We start from the raw sequence: 18,018 nt of genomic DNA on the forward strand, positions 1-18,018 counted from the left end.
AGTCTCAAAAGGTAATATACTGTATGATTTCATTTATATAATGTTCTTGAAGTTACAAAAGTTGAAATGACAAAGTTATAGAAATGGAGAGCAGATTAGTGGTCGCCAGTGGTCATGGGTAGGGTGGGGGACAGGGTAAGTGTGGCTATAAAAGGGCAACATGATTTTCTTTTCTGTGGAAAGGTTTGTTTCTGCCGTATATTAGATTCCAGATACAAGTGATATCATATGGTATTTGTCTTTCTCTTTCTGACTTGCTTCACTCAGTATGAGAGTCTCTAGTTCTATCCATGTTGCTGCAAATGGCACTTATGATGGAGCATGATAATGTGAGAAAAAATATATACATGTATGTGTAACTGGATCGCCATGCTGTACAGTAGAAAAAAAATTGTATTGGGGAAATAACAATAAAAAAATTAATTAATTAAATAAATAAATATAAAAAAATTTTAAAAAGCAGGGCAACACGTGGGATTCCTGTGATAATGGAAATACTTTGTAGCTTGACTGTTGTTGGACCCATGAACTCACGAAATTGAAAAGAAATCAATAGACACACACACATGAGTAGATGTAAAACTGGGAAAATGTGTTAAGGTAAGTGGGTTGGGTGTTCCCACTGTAGCACAGTGGGTTAAGGATCTGGCATTGCCATAGCTGTGGCATAGGTCACAGCTGCAGCTCAGATTTGATCCCTGGCTTGGAAACTTCCATATGCTGCAGGTATGGCAGAAAAAGAAAAAAGATCGGTGGATTGCATCAGTGCCAACATCCTTGTTGTGATATAGTACTATAGTTTTGCAAGATGTTACCATTGAGAGAAATTGGGCAACGGGAATACAGGATCTTTCTGCATTATTTCTTACAAATGCATCTACATCTAAAAATAAAATTTTAATTAAAAAAAGTAGCCATTATGGGGGAAACTGTTGTGGAGGGAGGAATTGGGAGGATGGGAATAGCACTACTGTATATAGTAGATGATTAATAAGAACCTACTGTATGGGACAGGGAAATCTACTCAATAGTTTATAATAACCTATATGGGAAGAAAGAATGAAGATGCACACACACACACATATGTGTGTGTAATATGTTTAACTGATTCACCTTGTTGTACATCTGAAACTAATTCAACATTATAAGTTACCTATACTCCAAAATAATTTTTTAAAGTTAACCATTAAAATCTGGCCTTCAACTCCTGTTTTATGTTAAATATTGCTCTTATTACTACTATCAGTCACTTTGCAACCCAGGTAGATATGGTGGAGAGCAGGGGAGAAGGATTTCAGGAACCTTGTCTTTTATGATTTTATCAAGCCATTGGAGCAACCAAATCTGAATGTTTCCTAACCTCTGGACTTACTATTATTTAAGATAATACTCTCCTCATGCTTTAAGCCAACTTGAGTGAAATTTTTGTTACTGATTGCCTAAAATATCTTAAATTATTTTCAGATAATCTATTGTTTTTTTCACTTGATTTAATATAGGGTTACACATAAGGATTTTTTTAGATACATGATCGAGTGGCTCTTTAATTAATATTTTTCCCTAGAATCTTTAGTTATGATCTGCAGGCTCACAAATTTTTCTGACTTGGTCACATGTTCTTCATGTACACTTTGAAGTATTCCTCCAGTTGCAGCTAGTGTGGATCCTCCTCAAGAACATCCCTAATTAAGACCCTATCCTTGTTCTCCCTTATGATCATTGCTCTTGTCAACCATTTCACCTATCTACTTTTTGCAACATATTGTTTAATTTCTTCAATTCCCATTAATATATGCTTTTCTTTTTTCTATATGATAATTGCTTTTTTTCCTGCATCCTCAAATGTGGATTTTAAATCTGCTCCTACACTTTACTTGCCACTTTACTGATGAAACTGGTTGGAAAATTGAAATTGCACAAGGGTGCATAGCTGGAAAATGGCTGAAGCGGGATTCAGACTAAGATATGTCTAATTCTAAAACCGATGCTTTGCACTATAGTGCTCTTCTGAGTTGCTGGTTGATACACTAGGAGGTAAGTCAATGCTTGTGCCATTGCTTAAATTTATAGTTAAATCCTTCAAGTAGAAATTAGAGATGAGGTTATTTAAAAATCTGACAGCCTCATGATTATGGAAAAGTGGACATATAGCTTAAGTGTGAAGATTCATACTGGCAGGCATTTATTAATTCTCTCCTCTTAGAATGAAGGAGGAAGGAATTTTTACTGTGTCCTTTACTGCAGCAATGCACTGATCCTCATAAATTTGAACCTCCAGCCATGCTACAGGTGGAGGGGACTCTAACGTGAGGACTCACAAAAAGATTGACCATATGGATAGAATCAGATAGCTCATTGGACTGCCTTATTTTCTCCTCCCTGCTCACATCATTGATACTCACAGGCATGCCCAGTGCATCTCGTATTGTCTCTGGCTTCCCCGCTCTTGATTCAGCTCTAATTCTAGGTTCTGAGACATTGCTATGTAGTGAATGTTTGTGTCCTCCCCAAATTCATGCATTATAGCCATAATCTACATTGTGATAGTATTTGGATGTGGGGCCTTTGGGAAATAATTAGATTTAGATGAGGTCATGAAGATGAAGCCTTCATGAATGTGAGAGTGCCCTTATAAGAAGAGGCACACTTCTCCACACACTGTCCATACACATGCTCTGAGTAAGGGTCATGTGAACACACATCAAGAAAGTGGCTGTCTGAAACAGATTCATAGACATAGAAAACAAACTTATAGTTACCAAAGTGGAAGGGGGGAGGAAAAATTGGTATCATGGGATTAACAGATGTACAGTACCATATATAAAGTGGACAATAAAACAAGGATTTACTGTATAGCACAGGGAACTATATTTAATATCTTATAATAACCAATGATGGAAAAGAATGTGTGTGTTTGTGTGTGTGTATAAATGTATAATCGAATCACCGCTGTATAGCTGAAACCAGCACTTATTGAAAATCAACTATACCTCAGTCAATCAATCAATCAATCAATCAAAAAGAAGGTGGCTGTCCACAAGCCAGCAAGTGGGCCTTCACTAAAAACTGAAGGAAAAAGGATCCTAAAGGGAATTCATAGATCATCAAGATCATCAGGGCTTCTACTCCTACCATAGGCCCAGAGTGCACAGACCTGGAGTACAAAGCTACCTCTGTCTTGGTTTCAAAGGGCAGGATGACTGCAGAGAGCTGTAGCATGGGTTGGACCTTCATAGAGAGACATGTGGGCTGTAGCCTACCTAACTGAAGTGGTTGTGCCTCCCCAATGAGTCATAGGGGTGATGTGCCTCCCCTGTGGGCCTGGAGGGCAGAATATTGAACCAAAAAGGATTATTATCCTGCCTTAAGATCTAATCATATTTGCCTTGCAGGATTTTAGACTTGCTTGGGACCTATTACCCATTCCTTCTTTCCTATTTCTTCCTTTTGGAATGGAAATATCTATCCTATGTTCACGACACCATTGTAATTTGGAAGCACATAATTTGTCTGGTTTCACAAGTTCACAGCTGAAAAGGCATTTTCATCAATATGAATCATATCTTGAGTCTCATCCATATTTGACTTAATATTTAGATGAGCCTTCAGACCTCAAACTTGAATTGATACTGGAATGGGTTAAGACTTTGGGTCTGTCGGGATAGAATGAAAGTATTTTACATGTGAGAAGGACATGAATTTTGGCAGGCCAGGTATAGAATGTTATGGACTAAATGTATTTCCCACCCCTCCCACCCCCACTAAATTCATGTTTTGCACTAATCCCCACTGTGATGGTATTTGGTGTGGAGCCTTTGGGAGGTGACTAGGTTTAGATGAGGTCATGAGGGTTGGGGCCCTTGTAGTAAGATTAGTGTCTTTGTAAGGAGAGAAAGAGAGATGATCTCTCTCCTTCTCTCTTCATGTGCATGCACCAAGGAAACCATGCAAGCATATATCAAGAAGGCAGCTGCCTACAAACTAGGAAGAGGGCTCTCAAAAGGAACTGAATCTGCCAGCACCTTGATCTTGTACTTCCCTGTCTTCAGAACTGTGAGAAATAAATATCTGTTGTTTAAGCCACCTATTCTATGGTATTTTATTATAGCAGACCAAACTAAGACAAGCATTCTTGTACACTTAACATGGGTCTTTGATGTCCTTCCTTTGTCAGGCATAGGTCAAAAGAAGCCTCCTTGCTCATATGTCTTTCTTACTCCTTTTTTTTCTCAAGGTGGACTAACTTCCACCTTTCCAGGTTGGCACCTGCTTTTTATTTTCCACGTTTGAACCCTAATGAAAGCTTTGCACAGACACTAGATACTTGTATAATCCTATGCACAGGTGTGGGTTGTAGCAGAGTGGGTGGTTGTGATTCTGTAAATCTCCTTTTATTCTAAGGTTCTGGAGCATCTCCAGATGGCCAAAGATTCCAAAAATTGATCTTAATTAAATAATTTTACTCTTTTTGAATGACTCGTTTAGCTGTGACAGCTTGTTAATGTGTCAATTCGAGTATACAAGTTAGGGAGACCCATTATAAGCAAGGTGCGGGAGGAATAATTTATATTGTTTGTGCTAGAATGTCAAGCTTTACACACATGTAGAAACACACACGCATACACAAACGCACATATATATTCTCACAGGTTTTAGACAAGTGTAATTAATTCTTTGACTACCTATCTTGGGAAGCATCATGTAGCCCAGGCAAAGAGCTACAAACAGGTTATGTGTGTGTACAACAAAGCTGATCTCAAATAAATCAGACTTCTAAATGTTAAGATGTAAATATAGTATGCTTACTGTAATAAAGTCTGATGCTTGACTGCTTACAGTTTTCAAGCTCCACCCCTACCTCTTCCTCTCTTGCCCCACATCTGGGCAAAGTGTGCTAAGCCTAGGAGCTCCTTCATTTTATGCCAGTAAGAAGTTTAAACCATGCAGGGGATCCTCACCCCAGTCTCACACTTTCACCACAATAAAAGCCAAAGTCAGCCTCTTATCTTTTCTCCCTCAAGGCGTTTTCAGACTACATTGAAGCCTGCCCTATTCTTCCATGAAAGTTCATTGTTTGAGTTTAAAAAAAAATCTCTTAATACCCTCTTGGTGCATATGTGGCATCTTAAGTCTCAAAGTCCAAACCAATCTTGGGTGGAATGAGTCCACCCTGATTCTTCAAGATGACCAAAATAATTGGCATTGTGAGAAGGGTATCTAGAAGTAGTCATCTTCTACTAATACTACCATTACTAGGTATTTCTTCTCTTACTTTGTCTTGCTAACTGGCTCTGTTGTCTGCTGGCTAGCATGCTTTTTGAATTGTTACTATCTGCTGGCAGGGTTGTACTTTGAGCTGTGCAGGATCTTCAGGACTGAAATTCATTATACAACACGTATTTTGAGAAGGAGTCGTTATCTCCACTGTTTCTCTGTTTTACAGCCCAGGTTGGCCTGTTCTTAAACATGGAAAATAAAAATTGTACATCTTGGTGAATTACCACAACCCACCTGATAAGTCCCCAACTTCCAATATTATTGAAATTAGTGACTCCATCCAATCAAAACATGGTAAATACTTTGCAGTTTTAGATTTGGCTAATATAGTCTGTTCAGTGCCTATTCTAACAAATTTCAGCTACAGTTCGCCTTTACCTTCAAATGAACACAATACAAATACCCAAGGGGCATCTTAATATCTTTGCACCACACACAATCTTTGCAGGCATATCATTTCCCATTACCGCTATAACAAATTATTACAAACTTAGTAGTTTAAAATAATACTTTATTACCTAACAGTTATGGAAGTCAGACTTCCAAAACATATCTCATATTTTCATCTCCAAAATGTATAATCTGTGGGGTGAATTGTTTTATTTTGTTCTTTGCCTTTTTCAGATTCTAGGGGCAGCCCACATTTCTTGGCTCATTCTACCTTTAAAGCCAGAAAGAGCATCACTCAAACTGCTGCCTCTGTTATCACAACTTCTCCGACTCTGATTCTCCTACTTCACTTTTTTACTTATAAATACTTTGTGATTAGAGTGAGCCTACCTAAATGAATAATCCAGGATGACCTCCCTATCTCAATATCTGTAACTCATATCACACCTGCCAAGTCTCTTTTGCCATATAAAATAATGTATTTACAAGTTCTAGGGATTAGTGCATGGACGTTTTTAGAGAAGACTTTATTCTGCATACCACAGCATGCAAGATACTACATCCAACATTCTCTAAGATCATACATTGCATTGAGCTCATCTTCTTCCAAGGATTATCATTTGACATAAAACATTCATGAAGGGAGACAAAAAAGGATGTGGGTCGTTGTCCCACATGTAGTACAGAGTCTTACTGCTTAAGTTAAATTCTTAAAAATTAACTGGTAAGCTGAGGGCTGCTCTGTCTCTGACATTGTCAAAAAACAGTTATTGACACTCTCAGCACTCACAATGTTAAGACAAACACAATATTTTTAGACCTTTTTGGGTTCTAGAACAGATTTCTCATTTACACATTTTACCTAAGCTAATTTGCTCTCTTATTTACAAATAAGCTCACTTTGTATGGAACCTTTATAATAAAAAGATCTAGGCTCTGTACAAATAGCAATACAACAGGTATTCCCATTAGTGGTTGCAGCAAATCCTTCACTAGAGGCTGTATACCTTCCTTTCATGCCTTCTGGATTCTCTAACCATGATGGCCATTAGTTGCCCACACATTTCTGGTACCAAAAAATCTGCTCTTCTCCAGCCCATACTATATGGGCTTAATGTGACTACTATTGGTCAAATATGGAGCCTTTTTGGAAATGGAGGGTGTCACAGAACTACATCCATGAATTTCTGTATCTAGTTGCCCATTATGCCTCGATTCATGGATATAGGAAACCTGAAGGCCTTATATGGCCACAGAGGTCCTCTTACTCAAATAAAATGGTACTTACATGATAGATCCAAACCTGAGCCCTCTGGTGCATCACACCTACAAAAAGAAATAATTCTCTTCTCCTGAGTCCCTTGATGGATCCAGTGGTGCCAGGAGGGTGTTCACTTCTCTTAGAACCCATTGCCCACTTGGAGACCCCCTTGGGAACCACTCAATGATTAGAAAATGGAGTCTGTAGGCTTCATGATGGTATTGCTACAACTGCATGTGATGGTGCCTTCTGGAGAGTTGATGTCCATCCCAATACTGAGAAATCACTAATCAAGGAAGGGAACTAAAATTCAGGATAGTTGGCCAAACTTCAGGCAGTCATTTGCTGGCCGTCTGATCTGAGCAATGGAAACAATAATTCCTTGTCCATTGTTGCCCTCCCTGGAACTCTTAGGAACTCTGAACATTTTTTTTTTTTTGCCTTACAGAAGATAGGTACTCAAAATACAAATCAAGTTTACATATTTGTCTGTACATAGTGGAGTCATAATACAAGGCTATCCCCAAACTTTTCTAATTCCCATCAGAATCTCCAGACATCATTGAAGGAAGGTAAAAGTTCTGTAGAATGCCTCATTCAAAAACTCAATGTTGTATATTTTGAGAAGTTAAAAGAGTGACTTGATAATTTACTGGCCTCAGGCCACAAGTCCCATAAAGTGTCATGATGCTTACTTAAACAGGTTTGAATTCAAGTAAATACAATATGGCATATTTCAGTCATGACTAGAATATCAGAGGAGAACTGTAAGAAAGAATTTGGGAGTTCCCATCATGGCTCAGCAGAAACGAATCTGACTAGTATCCATGGGGACGCAGTTTCCAACCCTGGCCTCACTCAGTGGGTTAAGGAGCTGGTATTGCCCTGAACTGTGGTGTAGGTCACAGATGCAGCTCAGACCCCATGTTGCTGTGGCTGTGGCGTAGGCCAGCAGCTGTAGCTCCGATTAGACCCCTAGCCTGGGAACTTCCATATGCCATGGGTGCAGCCCTAAAAAAGCCAAAAAAAAAAAAAAAGAATCTGACTTCATTTTTGATGTTTGATTTCTGGGAGTATTTAGGTACCACCCACCTCCTTTTTCCTCTTGCCCTGCATCTGGGCAAACAGGTAAGAATGTCTGAGTGCTCTGCACTGTGGTGTCTTGGTGCCTGTGAGGATGTTCAAACTATGTAAACCCCCCAGCTCACTTGTGAGAACCCTCATCTGGTCCCACTCCCTAAACACAGTAAAACACCAAGTCACTTGCTCCTCCTTTCACTGAAAGCCATTTTAGACTAGCTTGGGTGCTTACCTTACTGTCTTCAGAAAGTTCCAGTGTATGAATAGTAAACATATTAATTTGTACTTTATGCACCTGTGACATCTTTAGTTTCCACATTAGATCCAATTTGAGGTAATAGGAGTTAATCCCAATTTCCAGAAGTTACCACAAATAGTAAAAAACTTGGATCTACATGAATAATAAATGCACATTGGTGAAGGAATAAAGAAATTAAGGTAAAATAAAATGAGTAAATTTCCTTATTCTTAATTGATCTAAAATATAGATGGTTTTTAAAAGGTAATAGTAGAAATAATAGATAATGATAGTATATAGACAAGTAAAATGAATGACAGCAATAGCACAAGGGACAGTAGAGAGAAATTGAGAATAGATTGTTATAAGGGAACTGCATTAATTGTGAAATGGTATGCTATTTGAAAGTTGATTTAGGTTCTTTAAGACATACATTATAAACCATAATACAACCATTAAAATATTTTTTAAAAAGTATAAATGATGCACCACAAGAAAAGTTAAATGAAATAATGTAAAAAGACCAATTACAACCAGAGAGGCAGAACAAAGAGAAAAAAAGAAATGAAGAAAAATGCAATGGATAGGAAAGTAAATACAAGATAGTTATTTTAATCCAACTATTTCAGTAATCTTCTTTAATTTGAACGACCTAAACAAATTATTTAAAAGATAGAAATTGTCAAAAAATATAGCAAAAAATTATAAGACCCACGTAAAAGCTGTCTCAAAGAAATCCATTTTAAATGTAAAGACTCAGATAGATTGAGTAAATAAATGGAAAAAATATTTTATGCATCACTAAACAAAAGAAAGTTTGAGTAGCTATATTAATTTCAGACAAAGCAAACTTTAGAGCAATTAAAATTATCAAGGAGAAAGAGGAATGTCATGTAGTGATAAAGGTATCAATTTACCAAGAAGACATGATAGTGCTAAACATGTATGCATTTAATAAGGGAGCATCAAAATACATAAGGAAAGAAAAAAAGAAAAATTAAACAAATCCATTATTATAATTGGATACTTCAGCATGTCTCTGTCAATAATTAAGTCTATCTGGCAGAAAAATCAATAAAGATATAGATGACCTGAGCAGCACAATCAATCAACTTGACCTAATTTAACATATATAGAATACTCCAGCCAACAACAGAAGAATAAATATTCTTCCCAATGTGCAGGAAACATTCACCAAAATAGACCACATTTTGAACCATTAAGCACATCTTAAGAAATTTAAAAGAATAGAAATCATACAAAGTATGTCCTTAGACAATGGAATTAAACCGGAAATCAATAACAGAAAGATAGCTAGGAAACAACCAAATCTGGAAATTAAATAAGACACTTATTCATAACCCATGAGTCAAAGGAGAATCTTAAGTTCAATGTAAATGTACTTTGCACTAGATGAAGATACAATTTATCAATATTTGTGAAACACATCTAAGTAAAATTTAGAGGGAATTTATAGCATTAAATAAAATATGAAGAAATAATAAAGATCTAAAATGAATTATCCAAGCTTTCCTTTTGGGAAACTAAAGAAATAAGAACTAATTAAACATTAAAAAGAAGAAAAAGGAAATATTTTAAAAATGGAACAGAAATCTATAAAATTAAATACAGGAGGTAATGAAAAAGCATTGAAACCTAAAGATTATGCTTTGAAAAGATAAATAAAACTGATGAACTTCTAACAAAGTAAATCATGAAAAAAGAGAAAATACAATATATCTACATTAGGAATGAAAGAAGAGTTATTACTATTACTACTGATTCTATGGACATTAAGAGGGTAACAAGGATAGAGGAAAACACAGGCTGAACACTCTCTGACATAAACCACAGCAATATCTTCTCAGATCCACTTCCTAGAGTAATGATAATAACAACAAAAATAAACAAATGGGACCTAATTAAATTTAAAAGTTTCTGCACAGCAAAAGAAACCCTAGACAAAATGAAAAGACAACACACAGAAAGGAAGAAAATATTTGCAAATGAAGCAACTGACAAGGGATTAATCTCAAAAATTTATAAACACCTCCTACCGCTCAACATCAAAAAAACAAACAACCCAATCAAAAAAATGGGCAGAAGAGCTAAAAAGACAGTTCTCCAAAGAAGACATACAGATGGCCAACAAACACATGAAAAGATGTTCAACATCACTAATTATTAGAAAAATACAAATCAAAACTACTATGAGGCACCACTTACACCAGCCAGAAAGGCCATGATCAAAAAATTTACAAACAATAAATGCTGGAGAGGATGTGGAGAAAAGGGATCCCTATTACACTGTTGGTGGGAATGTAAATTGGTGCAACCACTATGGAAGAGAGTATGAAGATTCCACAAAAAAACCCCTGAAAAATAGAACTACCATTTGATCCAGAAATCCCACTCCTGGCCATCTATCCAGAGAAAACCATGACTCAAAAAAATACATATACTCCAACAAATAACAAATACTGGAGAGGATGAGGAAAAAAGGGAACCCTCCTGCACTGTTGGTGGGAATGTAAATTGGTGCAACCACTATGGAAAACAGTATGGAGGTACCCCAGGAAACTAAATGTAGAACTACCATATGACCCAGCAATCCCACTCTTGAGCATATATCCAGACAAAACTTTCCTTGAAAAAGACACATGCACCCGCACGTTCATTGCAGCACCCTTCACAATAGCCAAGACATGGAAACAACCTAAATGGCCACTAACAGACGAATGGATTAAGAAGATGTGGTATATATACATAATGGAATACTATTCAGCCATAAAGAAGAACAAAATAATGCCATTTGTGGCAACATCAATGGAACTAGAGACTCTCATACTAAGTGGGGTAAGTCAGAAAGAGAAAGACAAATACCATATGATATCACTTATATCTGGAATCTAATATATGGCACAAATGAACCTTTCCACAGAAATGAAAATCATGGACTTGGAGAACAGATTTGTGATTTACAAGAGGGAGGGGAAGGTGGAGGGAGTGTGATGGACTGGAAATTTGGGGTTAATAGATGCAAACTATTGCCTTTGGAATGGATAAGCAATGAGATCCTGCTGTATAGCACTGGGAACTATATCTAGTCACTTATGGAGCATGATAATGTGAGAAAAAGAATGCATATGTGTGTGTGTGTGTGTGTGAGAGAGAGAGACTGGCTTACCTTGCTGTACAATAGAAAGTTGATAAAATACTGTAAACCAGCTATGATGGAAAGAATAAAAATCATTTAAAATAAATAAATAAATAAATAAAAACAAAGATACATGTACTCCAACGTTCATTGCAGCACTATATACAATAGCCAAGACATGGAAGCAACCTAACTTTCCATAGACAGAGGAGTGGATAAAGAAGATGTGGTACATATACACAATGGAATATTAATCAGCCATAGAAAGTAAAGAAATAATGGCATTCGCAGCAACATGGATGGACCTAGATATCATGTTAAGTGAAGTTAGTCAGGGAGTGAGACTCAGACATCATATGCTATCATTTATATGTGGAATCTAAAAATAGGATACAATGAACTTCTTTGCAGAACAGATACTGAGTCACAGACTTTAAAAAACTTTTGGTTACTGAAGGGAACATGTTTGTGGGGAGGGATGGTCTGGGGGTTAGGGATGGAAATGCTATACAATTGGGTTGTAATGATCCTTGTACAACTATAAATGTAATAAAATGCATTGAGTTAAAAAAAGAGAATAACAAGTGTGTGCTATGAACAACACTATGCCCATAAATTTGTTCTTAAATGAAATGTACCAATTCCTTGAAAGACACAAACTATGAAAATTCACTCAAGGAGATATAGATAACATGATTATCCTTATATCTATTAAAGAAATAAAGTAATTTAAAAGCTTCCAAAAATGAATATGCATTGCCCAGAATGTTTCACTTGGTAATTCTACCAAACATTGAAGAATAAAATAATACCAATTCTAACAAACTCTTCCAGAAAACATTTATTGTTTGGATACTATGTCAAATATCAAACTAACTTATCATCAGTATCAGTGGTAAACACCAGGAGGGGCTACAAGCCTCATCACATGAGAATACTTAATAACCACTTCCACAAGCAAATGATACAGAGAAGCTCTCAGAGATCTCAGACACGTTCTTTTTTTTTTTTTTTAGGGCCACACATGTGGCACATGGAGGTTCCCAGGCTAGGGGTCGAATTGGAGCTACAGTTGTCGACCTATGCCAAAGCTACAGCAACATGGGATCTGAACCGCATCTGTGACCTACACCACAGCTCATGGCAATGCTGGATCCTTAACTCACTGAGTGAGGCCAGGATTTGAACCCGCATCCTCATGGATACTATTCTCATTCATTTCTGCTGCATTACAGTGGAAACTCCAGACACATTCTTCTTTAAACTCACATTTAACATTTTTATAGATATTGGTCTTCTGCCAAAAAATTTTCTACTAATTTATACTCTGTATCAATGGTATATGATATAGAGAGCTGATGGTGTATAAGTTCCATGCAGAGCCTGAAGGCCTGAAAACCAGGAGAGCTGATAATTTAAGTCTCATTCGGTAGGCCAGTAAAGACTCAAGCAATGAGAGAGAGAGGGAGAGAAATTCTCCCTTTCTTTGCTTTTTGTTCTATTCCCACACTCAAGAGATTGGATGACACCACACACGTTGGGGAGGGCAATCTGCTTTACTCATTCTACCTATTAAAATACTAATTTCATCCAGAAACACTCTTATAGACACACTCAGAAGTCATGTTTAACCAAATATCTGGGCACCCTGTGGCCTAGAAGGGTGGTTACCAGGCCTAGTAAAGTTAACACATAAAATTAACCATCACAATAAGTGAAATAGTATCTTTTAACAGTTAAATCTTTTAGGTAATTTACTTTTCATAAATACTTAATACTTTCTTTCATAAATGCATAAATAAATTTCTATTTAAAAAGATAATAAAATTCATAGTACATCTAAAGGAAATGAAATCAGCATGTCAAAGAAATATTTGCCCTCCTATGTTCATTAAGCATTATTTACAATAGCTAAGATAGGAGACAACTTAAGTATTCATCATTGGATGAATGAACAAAAGAAATGTGGTATACAAATAAAATGGAATATTATTCAGCCTTTACAAAGAAGAAAATCTTGCCATTTTTGACAACATGGGTGAACCTGGAGGACGTAATGCTAAATGAAATAAGCCAGACACAGAAATAATGCATTATTTCACTTATGTGTGGAGTCTAACAGAGTCAAGCTCAGAAGCAGAGAGTAGAAGAGTGGTTACCAGGGTTTGAGGGGTGGGAGAAATGGGGAAATTTTGATAAAAGGGTATAAAATTTCAGTTATGCAGGATGAATAAATAATGTACAGTACAGTGTATATAGTTAATAATACTGTATTATATGCTTGAAATTTGCTAACAGAGTGGATCTTAATTATTCTCACCAAAAAAGAGTTATCTATATGGAGTGATAGATATGTTAATTAACTTGGTAATTATTTCACAATATATACATATATCAAAATACCATGTTGTACACCCTAAATACATATTTTTTTAATTTGTCAATTAAGTTAAACAAAGCTGGAAAAACAAAGAATTTAAAATCCATAGTAGAGAAGTTTTATGGTAAATCAAGGGGGAAGGAATTTTAAATAAGGTAAATCACTTTTAATATAATAAAATGCATTTATGTAAAACTTCCTTTTGGAAGTTGAAAAACCAAGTGAAGAAACTATAATTTCACATTTTTACTAATATTTAATATTAATATTTAACCTTAGGGTATTTATGGTAAATTTTTATTAAATGAGTAAATGGAATATATCAAACATTCTCTTACTTAAACCACTAGCATTTTATTTCACTACCCAGATGGTTTTCTCTCAATCATTTCTTTAGGAATTTTTTAATAATGAAGCATATTTAGAAATGATAAAAATCTCTAACAATGAAGGAATGAATTGAATTTTTGTCTTTTTTTTTGTCTTTTTTATCTTTTGTTGTTGTAGTTGTTGTTGTTGCTGATGTTGCTATTTCTTGGGCCGCTCCCGCGGCATATGGAGGTTCCCAGGCTAGGGGTCTAATCGGAGCTGTAGCCGCCGGCCTACGCCAGAGCCACAGCAACGTGGGATCCGAGCCGCGTCTGCAACCTACACCACAGCTCACGGCAACGCCGGATCGTCAACCCACTGACCAAGGGCAGGGACCAAACCCGCAACCTCATGGTTCCCAGTCGGATTCGTCAACCACTGCGCCACGACGGGAACTCCGAATTTTTGTCATTTTTAAAGTGAAAAATCATACATAAAAATTTACTTTTATAACGATTTTAAGTGTAAAATTCAGTGGTATCAATCACCCACAGTGTTGTGCAACTATTACTACTCTTTACAAATTTTTTTCATGAGGCCAAATAGAAACCCTGTAACTATTAAATAAGAACTTCCCATTACCCTTCCTACCAGTTCCTGGTAACTTCTAGTCTGTCTTACCTCCAGAAATTTGCCTCTCCTAGTTACCTTATGTAAGTGGAATCAAAATATTTGTCATTTTGTATCTGGATTATTTCACTTAGCATAATGTGTTCAAGGTTCATCTATGCTGAGCTTCTATCAGAATCCCATTCCTTCTTATAACTGAATAATATTCCATTTCATGGATATATCATATCTTCTCTGTTCAGTGATCTATTGATGGACATTTGGGTTGTTTTCACTTTTTGGCTAATGTGAATAACCCTGAAATGAACATTGGTGTAAAGGTATTTGTTTGAGTTTAGCTTCCAATTCCTTTGGGTATATGATAAGGAGAATTGCTGAGTCATATGGTAATTCTATATTTAGCTTTTGAAAAACTTCCCTACTGGTTTCCATAGCAGTTTCACCATTTTAGACTCCCACCAGTAATTCACAAGGGTTCCAATTTTGCCACATCTTTGTCAGCACTTGTTATTTTTCAACTATTTGATAATACCCATCCTCAGGAGTGTGAATGGTATTTTATTGTGGTTTTAAGGCCATTTGTTTGCCTACTGGCCATTTGCATATCTTTTTTGGGAGAAATGTCTAAATTCTTTACCCATTTTCAACTTTTTTTTGTTATTGAGTTGTATGAATTTTTATATATTCTGGATATTAATCCATTTTCAGATATGCGATTTGCAAATATTTTCTCCCATTTTGGGTTATCTTTATACTCTCTTGATAATGTCTTTTGATGCACAAAAGTTTTTAATTTTTACATTTAATTACCTATTTCTTACTTTAATGCTGTGCTTTTGGTGTCATATCCAAAACATCTTTGCCGAATCCAAAATCATGAAGCACTCCCCTATTTTCTTCTAAGACTTTTATACTTTTAGTTCTTTCATATAAATCGCTGATTCATTTTGGGTTAATTTTTGTATATTGTATAAGGTAAGGGTCCCATTTAAATAATTTTTTGCACGTGGATACCAGTTTTTAAATGGCACTTGTTGAAAACACTCCTTTTCCCCTTCTCCTTGCACTCCTGCCTAAAATCAATTGACCATATAAGGGAGAGGGTATTTTTAGGATCTCTGTTACATTCCATTTGACTATATGTCAACACTTATGACAGTACCACAATTAAGATAGCTGTAGCTTTGTCCTACATATTTATATGAGGAAGTATGAGACATTCAACTTTGTTCTTTTTTGAGATTATTTTGGCTACTTGGCATCCCCTGATTTCATATGAATTTTACAATGAGTTTTTCTATTTCTGAAAAAAAATACCATTGAGATTTTTATACAGATTGCACTGACTCTGAAGATCACTTAGGGTAGTATTAGCATCTGAACAGCATTAAGTCTTCCAAACCATGACCACAGGATATCTTTCCACTTATTTGTGTCTAATTTATTTGAGCAATGTTTCGTATATTTCAATGTACAAGTCTTTCACCACATTGATTAAGTTTATTCCTAAGAATTTTATTACTTAGGATGCTATTATAAATGGAATTATTTTTCTAATTTTGTTTTAGATTGTTCAATAGTCGTGTATAGAAACACAATTGAATATCATCTATTTAAAAGAAAACTAGTAGAAATAGTAATTGTAGATCTGTATTGTAAGGTATATAATACATAGAGAGAGATTTTATATCGATAATAGCATAACGTAGGAGAGAAAGAATGAAGCTATATGGAATATAAATTCATATATACTACTTAAGTTAAATTGGTATTAATCTGAGCTAAAGTGTTTCTAACATGTTAATTTTACTTTTTTGTTTTTGTTTTTTAGGGCTGCACCTGCAGCATAAGGAAGTTCCCAGGCAAGGTGTTGAATTGGAGCTGCAGCAGCCAGCCTACACCACTGCCACAGCAATGCCAGATCCAATCCATATCTGTGACCTATACCACAGCTCACAGCAATGCTATCTATGATCCTTAATCTACTGAGCAGGGCCAGGGATTGAACTCACATCCTAATGGAGACTAGTCACGTTTGTTACCACTGAGCCACAATGGAAACTCCTAAGTTAATTTTAATCACATGGTAGACACTAAAGAAGTAACTCAAAATTATAATAAGAGAAATAGCAAGGAATCTAAAATAGTTCTATAAAAATAGAAGGCAGAAATAAAGGTATAGAAGGAGAAAATACAAAAGAAATGCAGAAACTAACTAGAAAAACATCAGATATAAATCCTTATTTAACAGTAAGTATATGTAAATGGACTAAAAATTTCTATTGAAAGGCAGGTATTGGCACAATGGATTTTTAAAAAGTAATCAATCTAAATATACCCTATAAGAAAATTTTGCACTAGGAACTCTGGTCTGAAGTGCTGAGTCAAAACCACCTCCAGACATGGTCTTTCCTACCAGAGCACCCAGGTCATGGATCCACCCACCACTGGGCAGGTGCCAGTCCCAGAATCCTCTGGGCCCCAGCCTTGCCCTCATGAAATCTTCTCTAGCCTCTGTATCAGTCTTATCCACCAGAGAGCAGACATCAGACACAAGAAAATCACAATTATGTAGGCTGCCTTCAGCAGGCCAAACCCCACCTTGGGACCAGCTGAGTCCTGGAACTGCACACTAGCAGGTCAACACAAGCTGCAAGACACCCCAGACCCCTTGGACCCACCTGTGTCAGGAACTACCCACCCCCACCAGAAGTCTGACACCAGCTCTTGGATCCCTGGGTTCTATAAGAGGATAACAGCCTCAGAGTCTTCTGGACCCTAATTCTACCCACCAGTGGGCCAGAATTAGCCCTGGGGCCCCCTGGAGTTCTACACTCACTCATCTCATGACCTGGCCCCATAAGTCAGCAGCTGGAAAGTTCCACAGAAAACAGGGCCTGGCATCCCACTGGACTGGGGGCCTACCAAGCATACAAGATCACCATAATAGTCATCCTGTCACAATAGAAGGGCCCACACAACCCTCATGGGGGAACCTCTAGAGCATATACCTTGGTTGATGAGAGGAGAATGTACTGCTGGGATGCATAGGACCTCTACTACAGAAAGCCACTTCTCCAAGGTCAAGAAATTTAACTGACTTACCAGAATCACAAAAATGCAAATAGCAACTTGGGCAAAATGAGGTGACAGAGGAACATGTTCCAGACAACAGAACAAGATAAGACCCCAGAAGAACAAAGTCAAGTGGACATAGACAGCCTACCAAAGACTTCAGGGTAGTGATTGTGAAGATGATCAAAGAACTTGGGAGAATAATGCATCCATAGAGGGAG

The sequence above is a fragment of the Phacochoerus africanus genome, chromosome X (assembly GCF_016906955.1).
Source record: "Phacochoerus africanus isolate WHEZ1 chromosome X, ROS_Pafr_v1, whole genome shotgun sequence".
NCBI lineage: Eukaryota > Metazoa > Chordata > Mammalia > Artiodactyla > Suidae > Phacochoerus > Phacochoerus africanus.